We start from the raw sequence: 16,613 nt of genomic DNA, 5'->3' as shown, positions 1-16,613 counted from the left end.
TACCCCTCCAGAATACTGGAGGTGAGAAGACTACAGTTGGAGTGATTATAGTGATATAGACAGAGTTAGAATTGTGGTTAAGTTTTTCCACTATCCTTTTGGCGTCTGCCTTGTTATTGACTTGTTTTGTGTTCTGCAGCCCGCCTTGCTGCATCAAGCAAAATGATCAGTAAAGCAAGTCTGCTGTTATCCATCTATCTGCCACTAGACATGCCATTAAAATAACATTACTATCTTACTTTAATGTATCTCCATCAATTAATTGCGGTCAGACAACTCAGTATTAGGGATTGTATCATTTATTGGGCTACAGATTAACTCTGCAGTGCTAGAAGAATTCACCAGCAGGGAATGTAATGATTTAAAGTACCAGTTTTTGAATTAGAATTATTCCCTTTTTTTTCTATATTTCCAATTCTACCATTTCCAAAATTTTCTGTGGTGCTCCTCCTACAGACCATTGATTTATTAGCCACCGTCCATTGTGAATGCATACATGTTGGTGTTCTGTTTTTAAAATTTTCTAATGAACCCATTCAGGGATGTTATGACACAAAATTGAACTGGAGCCTTCTGGCTCAGAGGAGGGGCACCACTACTGTACCACAAGAGCCCTGCTCACATGTTGGTGTTGAATGAGAATAGAATGATGTTCAGCTGGACAATCTCAAAGGATTCACACTTTCTGTGCTGCTGCTCCTGCAGAGTATTCATCTATTCTCTAAAGGTAATGGGCTAGGTCCTATAAGACAGAGCTGAGGAGGAATTTCTTCATTCAGAGTGGAGCCTGTGGAATCCTCTGCCACAGGAAACTGTTGAGACCAAAATATTGAAGACCCTCAAAAAAAAAAAGATATAGTTCTTGGGATTAATGGGATCAAAGGAAATTGGGAACAGAATACTGAGTAGGATGATCAGCCATTATCCTATTGAGTGGCAGAGCAGGTGCAAAGGGCTGAATGGCCTACTCCTCCTCCTATTTTCTATGTTTCTATTAGCAACCATAGACTGATGTTTAAGATGTGCAAGAATATTCAGAGATATTTATTCCACACTCTGTATAAAGTTAAGCCTCTGTTTTATATGGTGACTTTCCTGAGCACAGCACGTGCCAAGTAGATCATAAAATATAGGAGAAGAATAAAGCCATTCTGCCCATCAAGTCTGCTCCAACATTCAACCATGGCTATTATGGTTCTCAACGCCATTCTCCAGTCTTCTCCCCATAACCCTTGATCCCCTTACTAATCAAGGGACCGTTCCCTCTGGAACACCCTAGACCACTCTTCCTTAACTCCCAATACCCCTCCACAGCCCCACGGTACCTTTCCCTGCAAGTGTAGAAGGTGTAACACCTGTCTGTTTGTTTGCTTCCTTCATCCTCAATATCCAAGTGCCCAAAACCACCACCTAGGTGAAGCAGCATTTTACCTGCATTTTACACACTCTAGTCTACTGCATTTGCTGCACATTGTGATCTCCTCTACTCTGGGGAAATGAAGCATAGACTGGGTGACTGCTTCGCAGAATACTTGCATTCTGTACGCAAAAAAGAACCTGAACTTCCAGTTGCCTGCCACTTCAACATGCCACCCTGTTCCCTGGCCAGAATCTCTGTCTCAGTCTTGCTGCAGTGCTCTAGCGAAGTGAAGCTCAAGCTGGAAGAACAGTATCTCATTTTCCACTTGGGAACACTGCAGCCTTCTGGATACCAGATCAAGTTCAGCAACTTTAGGGCTTGAGCTCTCCCATGTCCCTACCCTATCCTCACGCACCAGGCCTTGTTATTGCATAGTCTACTATTACACACAACCCATTATAAGCCACTAACAGTCCCCATTAATAGTTATTCACCCTCCTAGCCAGATCATTATCTATTCCTTTGTCTGTCCAACTGTTCTTCTCTCTCTTTGAGCTCTCTCTCCACCTATTGTTTACTCCTGACGCCCTCCCTATCTTCTGCATATACACCGACATTTTCCTAGCTACCATCAGTTCTGAGGAAGAGTTGCTCAACCTGAAATGTTAACTCTGATTTCTCTCCACAGGTGCTACCAGACCTGTTGAGCTTATCCTTAAATTGCTGTTTTTGTATCCGATTTACAGCATCTATAGTTCTTTTGGTTTCTATCATTTTTGTAAACCTCTTTTGGATCCCCTCCAATGCCAGCACATCCATCCTTAGATACAGGGCCCAAAAATGCTCGCAATATTTATTCCAAATGTGGTGTGGCCAGAGCCTCAGCAGTATATCTCTGCTGTTCTGTTCTAGCCCTCTTGAAATGAATGCTAACATTGCACTTACCTTCCTACTTGCCAACTGAACCTACATGTTAACCTTAAGAGAATCCTGAACTAGCATTCCCAAATCCTTTTATGCTTCAAATTTCCAAAGCCTTTCCCCATTTAGAAAATAATCTATACCTCTATTCTTCCTACTAAAGTGCATAACCTCTCTCTTCCCCACATTGTATAGTAAATACTTGCGAGTGAAATTCTAAGATGGCAGACATTGACCCAGACAATTGGAAAGCATTTACCAACATCTGTGAGCTCTGGAGGGGCATTGGAAGGAAGGGGGAGGGTGGAAAAACAAAGTTGAGCTGTTAAGCAGGGCTAGCGAAAACAAAGGCTAGAGAATCCTGCATGTTCTCAGTTCCCTGCCTCATCTGCAGGAAACGTAGAGACTGCCATGCTAGAGTGGGGCTCCTGAGCTATACCAGGTGACACTTAACACAGTTGACCACCAAGGTGCAAAGCATCATCTCTTGAGACAGAAGGTTACCCAAGAAAGGCAGCAAGTCTTGGATTCATCATCAGCTAATCCATTTGTCAAGAATAGATTAAAGACTAATTTTAATGCCCATCCATATTTATTTAGTATCTGTTTTTAAAAGCACATAAAACAGTCACAAAAATGTCTGTTATAATTATGTAACTCAACTTAGCAAAATTCCTTCGAGAAACATTTTCAGATAGCAAAATCAAGTGGACGTTTAACATCTCCTATACCTCCTGATAGTTCTGGAAAGGTAATTGTTGTATCTTAAAGTGCCACAGATACTGATTGTCTTCAAGGGAAATCCCAGTACAAAAGAATTGCAAGTTACTCATATCCTTTAAAAAGAGTTAATGGCTCCATTTAACCATGGAGATGGTTCATATACAGTTGCCTTTCTACAATGCATGTCTTTGTCTCCTTGTTTTCCCTTGTCCCAGAAGGAGACTTGGTTATGACTCCCACAGTGCTGAATTCAGGCTGTCTTTAAACTGAATAATGTTGAAATAGTCAGTTAAAAGGTTAGTGCCACATCATACAACTTCTACTGGTGATGTCAACACTCCTAACTCCGGTCTATGAATGTGCAGCCTCTGGCCTATAAAAGCCTCCAAAGCACTTAATTTATGCTCTCGGCAAGTTAACAAACTTGTTTCATCAAAACAGCAAAGCAGAAATTAAATTTCAGCAATATTCCTCATAGAACCTTCAAAAGAACTTAAAAGGGAAGAAACTTAGTTTTCCTCTTTTATAATTTTCTAGGTGGTGCATAATCAAAGTTTTGCCAAATTTGAGGTTTATTAAATCCAATCAGTCACCCATATCAACTAATGTAGTTCTTTCCTCAGTTGTTCTTAGATTCAAGCAGTAAGTTGTTTTTATTTTCAGCCAGATATTTATTATTTTATTAGATACAACAAATGACCAGCACTGACTTTTCCCAGATGGCTTCTGCAATTTATGGGATCAACAAATTTAGCAGATGAGTGTCCACAAGACAGAATTGCACTTCCTTTAAGTATTGAAGGGCCTCTGTGTGAAGCATAATGCTTTTCATGATTTAAACAAGCAGGATTTTGCTACATTCCAAGTGATTATCTTCTGTCCTAATAAAATCACTGGCTAGCAATTTTTCTTGTACAAAATGAATACACAACGGAGTTAAGGCTTCCAGATTACTTAGGTTAAACCAATCAAATTTATCTCTACTTTCCAAATTCTCTGTTTAGATTTGTGCAATTTGTTTTTATCACTTAATCTTATTATTTTATAGTTAGGATTAAGTTGAAATATTCTCAGTGTTCTTTCAATCCTATGAGGATGTCCCAGCTGAACCTAATTCCATTCCCATTCAACACCAACAGGTGTATATCCAGCATGGAGCATGAATGATCACCAGGAGTAGAAAATAAGACTTTCTTTTCTTATCCACAATCTTGAGTGTTTTACCCAGTGACAAAAGTGACATTTTTTTCACTCAGTCTAGGTTTGGATTCTTTTTGATCTGACCAGAGTGGCACGGTGGCTCAGTGGTTAGCACTGCTGCTTCACAGTGCCAGGGACTGATTTCACTCTTTGGCGACTGTGCAAACTCCGCGTCGACATTCTTCCCTTGCCTGCATGGGTTTCCTCCTACAGTCCAAAGATGTGCAGCTTAGGTTGATTGGCCATTTTAAATTGCTCATAGTGTCCAGGGATGTGCAAGCTATGTGGATTAACCATTGGAAATGCAGGGTTACAGGGATCAGGTAGGGGGTGGGTCTGTGTGGTCTCCGTGGACCAAATGGCCCGTTTTCATACTTGTAGGGAATCTATGATTCTGTGACCAACTCACTTTTCAAGAACTTGAAATGGGTAAAAAATATTTCTTGCTACAGTATACTAAACTGTGCCATAATGGAGAAAATTGCATCATCACATCACAAAACTATCATTGCCTGATGCAACATAGACAACACAATACTGGATTGGCAATATGTTGTTCCACTATCAGGTAATTACATAGACACTGAGAAAAATGAAACAAAGCATTCTTGCCCCTCAGACAGAATATTGTGGGTTCAAGTCTATGCCCAGAACTTAGACACAAAAATCCAGCATGACACTGGTGCTGCACTGAGGGAATGCCATGATATATGAGGTACCATCTTTTGGATGAGATGTTAAATTGAGGTCCCACATGGCCCCTCAAGTAAATGCAAGAGATCCCATTGCACTTTTTTAAAGTAGCACAAAGAAGTTATCCTTGGTATCTCAATCAACATTATGTAAACAGATTATCAAAGAAAGCTTGGCTTCTGCAAATTAATGTTTTCTACGTTATAGCACCATGCTTCATTGGCTGTAAAGTTGTTGTGTCATCACAGTCTTACCAGACTTGAATTGGTTTCAACTAACGATCGTAATTCTATTAGTTTCAAAATGGTAATGGCAAAGGATAAGCCTTCCATAAAAGTTGCAAGTTTTAATTGGAGTAAGGCAAAATTTAATGGTATTAGACAGGAACTTTCAAAAGTTGATTGGAGTAGACTGTTTGCGGATAAAAGGATGTCTCACAAATGGAAGGCTTTCAAGAGTGTGAGAGAGTTCAAAGACATGTTCCTGTTAGAGTGAAGGGTAAGGCTGGTAAGATTAAGGAATATTGGATGAATAAAGATATTGAGGTTCTAATTAAGAATAAAAGAGAATCTTATTTTAGATATAGACAACTTGAATCTCTTAATCAATATGAAGAGTGCTAGTGCATTCTTAAAGAAATCAGGAAGGCAAAGTGAGAATATGAGAGCATTGACAGATAAGGTTAAGTATAATCCAAAGAGATTCTACAAATACAGTAAGAGCAAGAGGGTAACTAGAGAGAAGGTAGGGCCTTTTAAAGATAAAGGAGGTCATCTTTGTGTTGAACAGGAGATGGGAGAGATACTAAATGAATATTTCGTGTCAGTTTTCACTGTGGAAAGAGAAATAGAGGCCAGAGAACGCAGAGAGATATATCTTGATGTTTTAAAAACAGCTCACGTTACAGAGCAGGAAGCTCTTAGAGAACATAAAGGTGGATAAATCACCAGGATCTGATCTAATGTATCCCAGAATGCTGTGGGAGCTAAGAGGAAATTGCAAGACCCTGTGCAGAGATGTTTGCATCATCTATAACTATGAGTGAGGTGCCCGATGACTGGAGGGTGACTAATATTGTGCCTTTATTTAAGAGAGTTTGTAAGGAGAAACCAAGGAGCTATAGATGTGTGAATTTGACTTTGGTTGTGGGTAAATTGTTGGAGGTGATTTTAAAGATAAGAGGCAAAAATCAATTAGGGATAGTCAGCATGATTTTGTGAGGAAAATCATGTCTCACAAGCTTTGAGTTTTTTTGTTTGAGGATGTTACCAAAAAGATTGAGGGCAGAGCTGTACACGTCATTTATTTGGACTTTAATAAAGCCTTCAACAAGGTTTCGCATGGTAGACTAATTAGTAAAGTTAGATGAAATGGGATTCAGGGAGAGCTTGCCAAATGGATACATAATAATTGGCTTAACAGCTCGAGACAGAGTAATAGTGGAGGGTTGCTTTTCAGGCTGAAGGCCTATCACCAGCAGTGTTTCACAGGAATCAGTTCTGGGTCCTCTTGTTTGTCATCTATATTCTTATCCAAATCATTTATATTAAAGGCATGATTAGTAAGTTTGTGGACAACATCAAAATTGGTGGCATAGTAGGCAGTGAAGAAGGTTTTCTAAGATTACAAAGGGATCTTGATCATATGGGTCAATAGGCTGAAAAATGGCAGTTGGAGTTCAATCTGGATGAATGCAAGATATTGCATTTTTGTACAACAAACAAAGCTAGGGTTTATACAATTAATGGTAGAGCCTTGAGTAATGTTACAGAACAGAGAGACCCAGGGCTTCAGGTACAGTTTGCATCACATATAGACAGGGTGGTTAAAAAGATGTTTAGCATGCTTGCCTTCATTGCTCAGTACTTTGAGTAAAGGAGTTGGGACATCATGTTGAGGTTGTACAGGACATTGGTGAAGCTTCTTCTGAGCGGGAGAGGATTCAGAAAGATTTACCAGGATGTTGCCGTGTGAAAGGTTTGAATTATAAAGAGAGGCAGGATACGCTGGAACATTTTTTCACTGGAGCATAGGAGGTTGAGAGGAGACCTTATAGAAGTTTATAAAATAATGCGATGTATAGATAGAGTTGGTGGTAATTGTCTTTTCCCTTGGATGGGGGATTTCAAGACTGGAGGGCATATTTTTAAGATGAGAGGAGAGAGATTTTAAAAAAGACGAGGGACAATTTTTTTCACACAGGGTGGTTCGCATGTGGAATGAACTTCCTGAGGAAGTGGTGGATGGGGGTTCAATTACAACGTTTACAACTTATTTAGATAAGTACATGAATAGGAAATGTTTGGAGGGATATGGGCCAAGAGTTGGCGGGTGGGACGAGTTTGGTTTGGGATTATGTTTGGCGTGGACTAGTTGGCCCAAAAGTCTGTTTCTGTGCTGTTCGACTCTATGACTATGACTATATTCACTGGAGTTTAGAAGAATGAGATGGGACCTCATACAAACCTATAAAATTCTAATAGGACCATCAAGGGTAAATGCAGGATGACCAGGAGCCCAAAACCAGGGATCACAGTTTAAGGATATAGGGTAGGCCATTTGGGATTGAGATGTGGAGAAATTTCTTTAGTCAGAGTGATGAGCCTATGGCTCCTTGTCTGATTATGACAAGACTTCCCTATTTTTAAACCCCAGCCCCTAGCAAGAAAGGCCAAAATCCCATTTACCTAATCCTTAATTACTCAATGCACCTGAATGCTAACCTTTCTTGTTTCATCCACAAGAACACCCGGATCCTCCTCCTGCACATTTTTGGGAATTTTCAGTTAAATAATAGTCTGCCTTTTTGTTCTTCCTACGAATGTGTTTGGTATAGGGTTCTAGGCCATTAGGTCCTGCAACATGTCTGTCTTCAGTGCCATTAGTTTGTCAAATACTTTGTCTCTCATGATTGAGATTATTACAAGACCTTTCCTTCCATTAGCACTTCGCTTATCTGATATGTTTCCGATGCTTGCAGTCACCTCCACCATGAAAATGGATGCAAAATATTGATTTACATTATCTCCCATTTCACTGTTCCCCATTATCAATGTCTCTGTTCCATCTTCCAAGGTTCCTATACTCATTTTAACTACTATCTTCCTTTTTATTCCCCTAAGGAAGCTCTTGCTGTTGTTTTTATATTTCTTGCCAAGTTACCTATGTAATCAATTTCCCTTCCTTTTTATTAACTAGGAGATCTCTTCTTCTTCCTATTTCATTACAAAGGACTAAATCTAAAACAACCTGTTCCCAGGTAGTTTGTGCAACATACGGCTTGAAGAAGCCATTATTCTTGCTCCCCTGATTTATCCAATCAATATGCAAATGAAAATCACCCATGACAGCTGTTGTGCCCTTCTTACATGCCTCCATTATTTCCTGATTTGTACTTAGTCCTAGTGAGGCAACTCTGGAGGCCCTTAGAAATCTCCCAGCTGTGACTTCTTTCCCTTGCCATTCCTCCTTTCGACCCAAAATGATTCCACATCAGGGTCTATTGCACCAATATCGCTACTCACCACAGCACTGATAACTTCCTTTATTAACAATGTTACCCACCTCCTTTACCTGTTTTTCTAGAACATTGAATGCTCTTGAATATTGAGCTCCCAATCCTGGTCACCCTACAGCCATATTTCTGTAATGGCTATCAAGTCAAAAGTCTTATTTCAGTTCCTCATTTATTTCTATTTGTAGCATCAACTCTTATTGCAAATGGTGCTAAAGAGCCTTAAGTTTTGACTTTATCATTATTGTTTATCCTGGCTGTAATTTCTGTTGCACCCATGTACTTATATTTTCTACTCCTTCCTGTCGCACTTCGATTCTTGTTCGCCTTTTCACTACCTCTGCTCTCAACTGCTTTTTGATTTTTTTTTAGTCTTTCCTTCAATTGAACCCCAATGCCACCTCTCCTCACTCTCCACCCCCCGCGCCCCCACCCACCCACCCACCCACCCATCTGCCCCACTAATAGCTATCTACATCCCTGGTTATGTGATTCACCAGGATACTGGGCCCAGCCTGATTCAAAAGAAGCCCATCCCAAAGGATAGCTCTCCAATTTCCTTGTGCCCCATGAATCAGAACCCGTTTCTCCCACCTCAATCTTTGCCACACATTTAGCTCTCTCCTATTTACTCTATGCCAATTTTCACGTGCCTCAGGTAGTAATTCTGAGATTATTACCTTTGTGCTTTTCAATTTAGCCCCAAGCTGTTCATAATTTTTTGCATTCATTCATGGGATGAGGTCATCGCTGGCTAGGCCAGCATTTATTGCTCTTCACTAAATCAAAAGTGAATTCCTGACTGTCATCTGCAGCTGTCACAGTATCTCATGATTTAAACCGCTTGGCCAATCAACATTTGGAAGAAATACCCACAAATCACCTATTTATTTTCCTGTGGTGTCGTACTTCAGCTCTGACAAGTAGAGAGAGGTTAAAGGGCTTATCTGCTACTGGTTTGTTTCACCCACCACCACTGCCTTTCTGTCACAAGTCTGCTCTCCCAGTCTGCTTCACAGTGATGCTGACCAATTGCGCACTCTCCCTGTCTTGTCGTTAAGAAGAGATCATACTGAGGAGGTTTAGAGGCAACCGATTTTTTTTCATCTTCAATAGACTGCTTCTGCTCAAGGCAATGTATAGTTGGTCTCCTTTGCTCATGTTATTTTCTCTTGCAACTTCATGACTGAGAAAATTATGTTGTTGGATGATCTTCCAGTTCTGAAACAACACTGGGATTCAGGGAGATGTGCTCAACCACTATCTGCAATCTGATGAGAACATAGCAAACAAATGCTTGTCCCACAATGCTCAACAAGTGATACTTCAATTGTAGTTACAATGTCTGTGGTCCCCCTTGTTCTTGTACAGGGTTGCAAATGTTAGATCAAACAAATTCTGAGGCACTGCCACTTCCCTCCAGCATTGTCAGAAAAGTTCATGCAGATGCTGCAGGTTTGCCAGTTCTCTCTGCTTGTTGTGGCCAGGCAGTATAACACCATAGATGCTGCAGGTTTGCCAGTTCTCTCTGCTTGTTGTGGCCAGGCAGTATAACACCATAGAGACCATATTGTCAGGAAACACTAAGATACACAAGACATCCGAATAAGAAAGCCCTTTTTTGGTGGACAGATAAAGTTCAATGGTATTTTGTTAAAGAAAAAGATGTATGCCTCTGGTATCCTGGTCAATCTTCATCTTTGAACTGGCATCTCAATTGTCTGATTATTGCTTGTGGGATCTGCTATGTACACCTTGACTGCTGCCTTTGCCTGCCTAATAAATTAACACAGAAGTAATCCATTAAAAACCTAATTTTCTTTGTCTTATCTCTTGCACCCTTCCAACTTAATGCCCTGAATTTTGGCCGCAAGATGCCAGCTGTATTCCTGTATAAGTCACTAGGACTAAGAAACAAAATTTTTAAAATTAAAGATGGATATGAAGATTTTTTTCTCACCAAGGTACATGAATAGCAAAAGTTTAGGCAGGCATGCACCAAATACAGAAAAATGGGACTAATTTACTTTGGAAATCTTGGTTGGCATGGACGAGTTGACCAAAGGGTCTGTTTCTGTTCTGTATGACTATGACTCTTTCCCCCTAGACTGATGGAGGCAGATACATTGAATATTTTTTAAGGCAGAGGTAGATAATCTTTTGACTCACTTGTTAGTCAAGAATCTACTTGGGTGGGGGGGTGGGGGGGGGGGGGGGGGGGGTTGGGGGGGTCACTGTAGAAACAACTTGTAAAGTTGAGGCCACAATCTGATCAGCCATAATCTTAAAGAATTGCAGAGTAGGCTCGAAGGGCCAAATGGTCTACTCCCCCTAATTTATGTGCTCATACAAACACGCTCTCTGGTGGTAAAATTGCACTGTCCTTCCTGTGGTATTACAAGGACTCGATCTCTACACGAGATAACATTTTCATTGGCGATGGGTCTATCATTACAAATCTTCCGCCTTTTAGTTATGTTTGAATAGGTTCTCTAAACAAAAAGAATGAGTAACAAAATAATTTGTTTTTTGAACCCAGCTTAATGAAGGACATGTAAACTGATTTGGTATTTTATATGATGAATTAAAGTAGTGTTCTGACTAACTCCATAAAGAAGATTAATACAAGAATGAATCAACAAGTAAGGCTGACTCCAGCAAAACAACTGCAAAATGATGCATGAATACAACTCCTGAAGAAACTAATGAAAACCATGTATCAATAGACAGCATCCAAAGCCAAAGAGTAATGATATCAATGATAGAAAACAGCCTTGTGGCACAGCAATAAAAATTGCCTCAATGTCTGCAATGAGGCAGTGCAAATGAAACTGTTAATCAGCATAGGACAAGAAAGATAGGAGAGAATAAACTGATTGCTTGCTCTGCAGTTGGCAACCAAGGAGGTAAATATCACTGGAACTTGGCAGTAACAGAAGATTGTGAATAATGACAAATAGTCCCTTTTGTTCAACTGTCACCATAAAATGAAGCAGAAGAAAATGTATCTATATGTACGCAAAGTTGTATTTGTTACTTAATTCACATTAACTACAGAAAAGGGGAGGACCATATTGGAACATAATTACAGAGGAGGGGGGAGAAGGGCAGGAGTTGACCCAATAGCTCCTCAATCCTACCCTGCTGCTTAAAAAAGTCAGGTGTTGGAAAGTAGAATTAGAATGGATGGCTAGTTTATTGGGTTCTTGTGGCATGATGGTAGTATCTCTATCTTTGAGCTAGGAGACATTGCTTTAAGTACCAACCTGCTCCAGAAGTGTGTAATAACACATCTGAACAGTTTCACCAATAATATCTTGGCTAGCCTATTCAGCCAGCATAGACACGATAGACTGGCCTTTTTCTTTACTGTAATTTTTCTGTGGTGATCTTCTATTTCACATACACTTCCTTGCTCTATTCCTATAAGATTCCCTTCGTGTCCAAAAATCAATTGATTCATACGGAATATGCTCAATGACAAAATAAAACAGTCCTGTAAGAATTTCATAGATTCACAACCCTTTAGATGAAGAGACTTTTCCTGATCTGAGATGAAGGGGTTATCATATGAGGAGAGGTTAGACAGGTTGTGCCTGTATCAGTGGGTGTTTAGAAAAATGAGAAATGATCTCATTGAAACATGTGATCCAGGGACAGAATTGCCAGGGTGGAGAGATTAGAATTAAAGAACATGCTGGAAATAATGGTTGTTGCGGGAGGGGTGTGGGAGAGCAGTTGCTTCTATTTAGGAAGGAGACCAGAATTCTTTTCTTCTATGAAAGCCATTAATCTGTGGAATTCTCTTCCCCAGAGAGCAGGGGGTGAGCTCGGGTCATTGTCTTAAAAGTATTCAAAATTGGATGGATCTTTAAATGTACAAAGATGTCAAGGGGCATAGGGAGTAGGCAGGACAGTAGAGACTGCAATTGGATCAGCTGTGATCTTATCAAATGATGGAACAGGCTCAAGGGGCCAAGTGGTCCTCTCCTGTAGTAATTTGCATGTTCCTACATCAGTCCTAAATGCTGAACCCTTTTTGCAACCCTAAAAGTCCTATTTCTAATTCTGCATCAAAGGAAAACAACTTCTCTACATCTATCCTGTCAAACCCTGTAAGGATTTTATTCATTTGAATGAAATTGCCTCATTATTTTAAATTTGATAGAGTATAGGCCTATACTCCATCAATCTCTCCTTTTAAATCACAGCACCTCTACATTGTGGAAGCAGGCCATTCAGCCCATCGAGTCCACACCGATCCTCCAAAGTGCATCCCACCCAGACCCACCTCCCTGTCAATCCCTGTAACCCTGCATTTCTCACAGCTAATTCATCTAGCCTGGACATTTTGGGCAATTTAGCGTGGCCAATCCATCTAATCTGCACATCTTTGGACTGTGGGAGGAAACTGCAGCACCCAGAGGAAATCTCATGCCAATACAAGGAGAATGTACAGACTCCGCGCAGACAGTCACCCAAGGCCACAATCAAACCCAGGTCTCTAGTGCTGTGAGGCAACAGTGCTAGACACTGAACTGCCGTGCCACCCTGTACCACTATCGATTGTGTGTCACTGTTAGCTAGATACATTTTACAAATTTCCAAGGTACAACTGAACTTGCTGTGAGCCCCTATCAGAAATCACCCTTTTACTTGAATATCAATAAACTTTAATTTGAGTTGCCACATGGAGAACTTTTTAAGGTAAAGAGAAAATATATTGTGATAACTAACCATTCCAAAACATCCATTTCATATTTGTGCAGTGTGTTTGATGCCAGTATGCTATATTCTCAGAGAAGCTGAGCAATTTATTGTGAAACCTCATCATTTGCAATAGCCATTATGTAATGTTTATCATGCATATATACTTCTATAAATCTATTCAATGATTCAAAAATTCACTTGGTGCATTTTTAAATTCTGAAAGTCTACTTTTGCATCTGTTAAGGCAATTTATGAGGGAGATGGTGATGTTGTGGTAATGTCAGTGGATTAGTAATCCAGAAGTCAAGGCTAGAGTTCTGAGGGCACACGTTTGAGCTCATCATGACAGTGGGTGGAATTTGAATTATAGATTTTATTAAATTAATTTAAAGCTGCTCTTGGCAATGGTGATCATGAAATTATTATCAATTGTTTAAAAACTGATTCGGTTCACTGACATCCTTTGGAGAAAGAGCATTCATAGTGTGGCCAAACAAGTTGATGATCAATTTACAAGTCATTCCAACATATGCCAATGGCAGGCAGTGAAACTAGGAGAGATTCTTGATCAGCCATGTGATGGAAACAAAGTTGGAGTCGCCACCATTTCTACCATAGCTCCAGACGACAACATATAAAAAATTGTTACCATGTCAGACTCCCTGGGCAAACTGATACTACCACTACTACCACCACCACCACCACAAAGGCAGGAAATCGATGAGAGGCTTCTTCCTCTCCCACAGGCCTGACCAATCCCCCTCCACTGACACCCTTATCCGCTTAGCCAAACTCATCCTCACCCTTAACAACTTCTCCTTCAACTCCTCCCACTTCCTACAGACTAAGGGGGTGGCCATGGGTACCCGCATGGGCCCAAGCTATGCCTGCCTCTTTGTAGGATACGTGGAACAGTCCCTCTTTCGCAGCTACATTGGCCCCATCCCCCACCTCTTCCTCCGTTATATCGATGACTGTATTGGCACCGCCTCGTACTCCCACGAGGAGCTCGAACAGTTCATCCACTTTACTAACACCTTCCACCCAACCTTAAGTTCACCTGGACCATTTCCGATACCCCTCTCTCCTTCCTGGACCTCTGTTTCCATCTCTGTCAACCACCTGGAAACCGATATCCATTTCAAGCCTACTGACTCCCACAGCTACCTAGAATACACCTCCTCTCACCTACCTTCCTGCAAAAATGCCATCCCCTATTCCCAATTCCTTTGTCTCCTCCGCATCTGCTCCCGAGTTGAGGCATTCCACTCCTGGACATCCCAGATGTCCTCGTTTCTCAAGGACCACAATTTCCCCTCCACGGTGGTCGAAAACACCCTCGACCACATCTCTCATGTTTCCCGCAACTCATCCCTCACACCCGCTCCCCGCAATAACAACAAAGACCGAATCCCCCCTCGTCCTCACGTACCACCCCACCAACCTCCGGATTCAACGCATCATCTTCTGCCACCTGCAATCTGACCCCACTACCAAGGACATTTTTCCCTCCCCACCCTTATCTGCCTTCCAGAGGGACCGTGCTGTCTGTGATTCCCTTGTCCGTTCCACACTCCCCACTAGCCCCGCCACCCCTGGCACTTTTCCCTGCAACCGCAGGCAGAGCTACGCCTCCCCCCTCACCCCCATCCCAGGCCAAGAAAACCTTTCACATTAAACAGATGTTCACCTGCACATCCACTAATGTGGTATATTGTATCCGCTGTTCCCGATGTGGCCTCCTCTACATCGGGGAAACTAAGCGGAGGCTTGGAGACCGCTTTGCGGAATACCTACGCTCGGTTCGTGACAAACAACTGCACCTGCCAATTGCGAACCACTTCAACTCCCCCTCCCACTCCTTGGACAACGTGTCCATCCTGGACCTCCTGCAGTGCCACAACAATGCCACCTGAAGGCTGCAGGAACAGCACCTCCTATTTCGCTTGGGAACCCTGCAGCCCAATGGTCTCGATGTGGACTTCACAAGCTTCAAAATCTCCCCACCCCCGACCTCATCCCAAAAACCGCCCAGCTCGTCCCCGCCTCCTTGACCTGTCCGTCTTTTCTCCCACCTATCCGCTCCTCCCACCTCACTGACCAACACCCACTCCCACCTCCTACCTACTAGCCTCATCCCCGCCTCCTTGACCTGTTCATATTCCCTCAATTGACCAACCCCCATCCCAACTCCCTACCTACACTCACCTTTACTGGCTCCATTCCTGCTTCCTTGACCTGTCCGTCTTCTCTCCACCTATCTGCTCCTTTACCCACCTTCCATCATTGCCTTCCCCCCCTTGCCTGTTTATTCCAGAGTCCCCCTTCCCTCCCCCATTTCTGAAGAAGGGTCCAGACCCAAAACATCAGCTTTCCTGCACCTCTGATGCTGCCTGGCCTGCTGTGTCCATCCAGCTCTACACCTTGTTATCTTTAATCATTTAAGTTTTCTTCAAGCTTAGAAGAGATGTACATGGAGGGCATTCAAACTCAACCACATGCTATCTGTGTCCCTCAATTAAGGCTACAGTAGCAAGCTAATAAATGTTACCATACAGCGTGTAAAGAATGTGCCACAGCTTGCACCATTGTTGAACATTGGCAAAGTCAGTGTCTTTGGATAACCCGCTCTACAGCTTCAGGCTGAGCTCTCGGTGGGATGACAATATTGAACTTTTCAGCAGCACCTAACAGTGACCTCTACCCTTCTACCATATCAAAGCACTTTTTAAACTAAGGAGCATGCATACTTCCTCCTCCACAGATAGTTAGGTTGCAAAGTAACACACTTTTTATTTAGTTGCATGAGCCATGAACATGCTTGAATTTGATCATATTACTGATTTTGTTTGATTCTCTTGAATTCCAGTGTAATCTTATGCACAAGCATTTGGCAGGCTTACCATCACACTCTCCACTCACTCATTTCTTTTTAAAATTGTGGTGTTCTGCACAAAATGTTCAATGATTCTGACTCATAATTTAGTTCTTTACTGGTAAGAGAAAACCATATTAAAAGCATTCAAGTATGGTTTAATTCATTGTTGATGATGACTAGTGAACTGTCAAAGCTGTTACTGCGCACAAAGCATCAATGCAGCAAGTTGGCAGAGATGAAGAAAACCTGGCAGTGGAGGCAATTTTACACAAAAGGTAAAATGCTGGAAGTGAGCAACAGGTCAGTAAAATCTGAAAGAGAGGGGATTTGTTAAAGATAAGACCTTTCATCATCAGCTTTTATAGCACACCTGTATTGACTTGGCAGATAGATGCGGACTGGGCTCTGGTTAGCAGTTTTGAGGGCATTAAAACCTGAGTACTTGTGAAGATAATGCCAATCCTAATCATTCACAAGGCTCCATAAACCACCAGAGGTCATGGATTTTTCTTTTCCTTCTCCTTTCCATCAAGCTGGCAGATATTTGATACATTTTGGCGACGGTGCCAGGAATTGATCTGATCATTTGTCATCATGAAGGCAAAACTGTGGCT

The sequence above is a fragment of the Rhincodon typus genome, chromosome 26 (genome assembly GCF_021869965.1).
Source record: "Rhincodon typus isolate 14 chromosome 26, sRhiTyp1.1, whole genome shotgun sequence".
NCBI lineage: Eukaryota > Metazoa > Chordata > Chondrichthyes > Orectolobiformes > Rhincodontidae > Rhincodon > Rhincodon typus.
The sequence above is the reverse complement of the archived record's forward strand: the minus strand, read 5'-3'. Positions refer to the sequence as shown.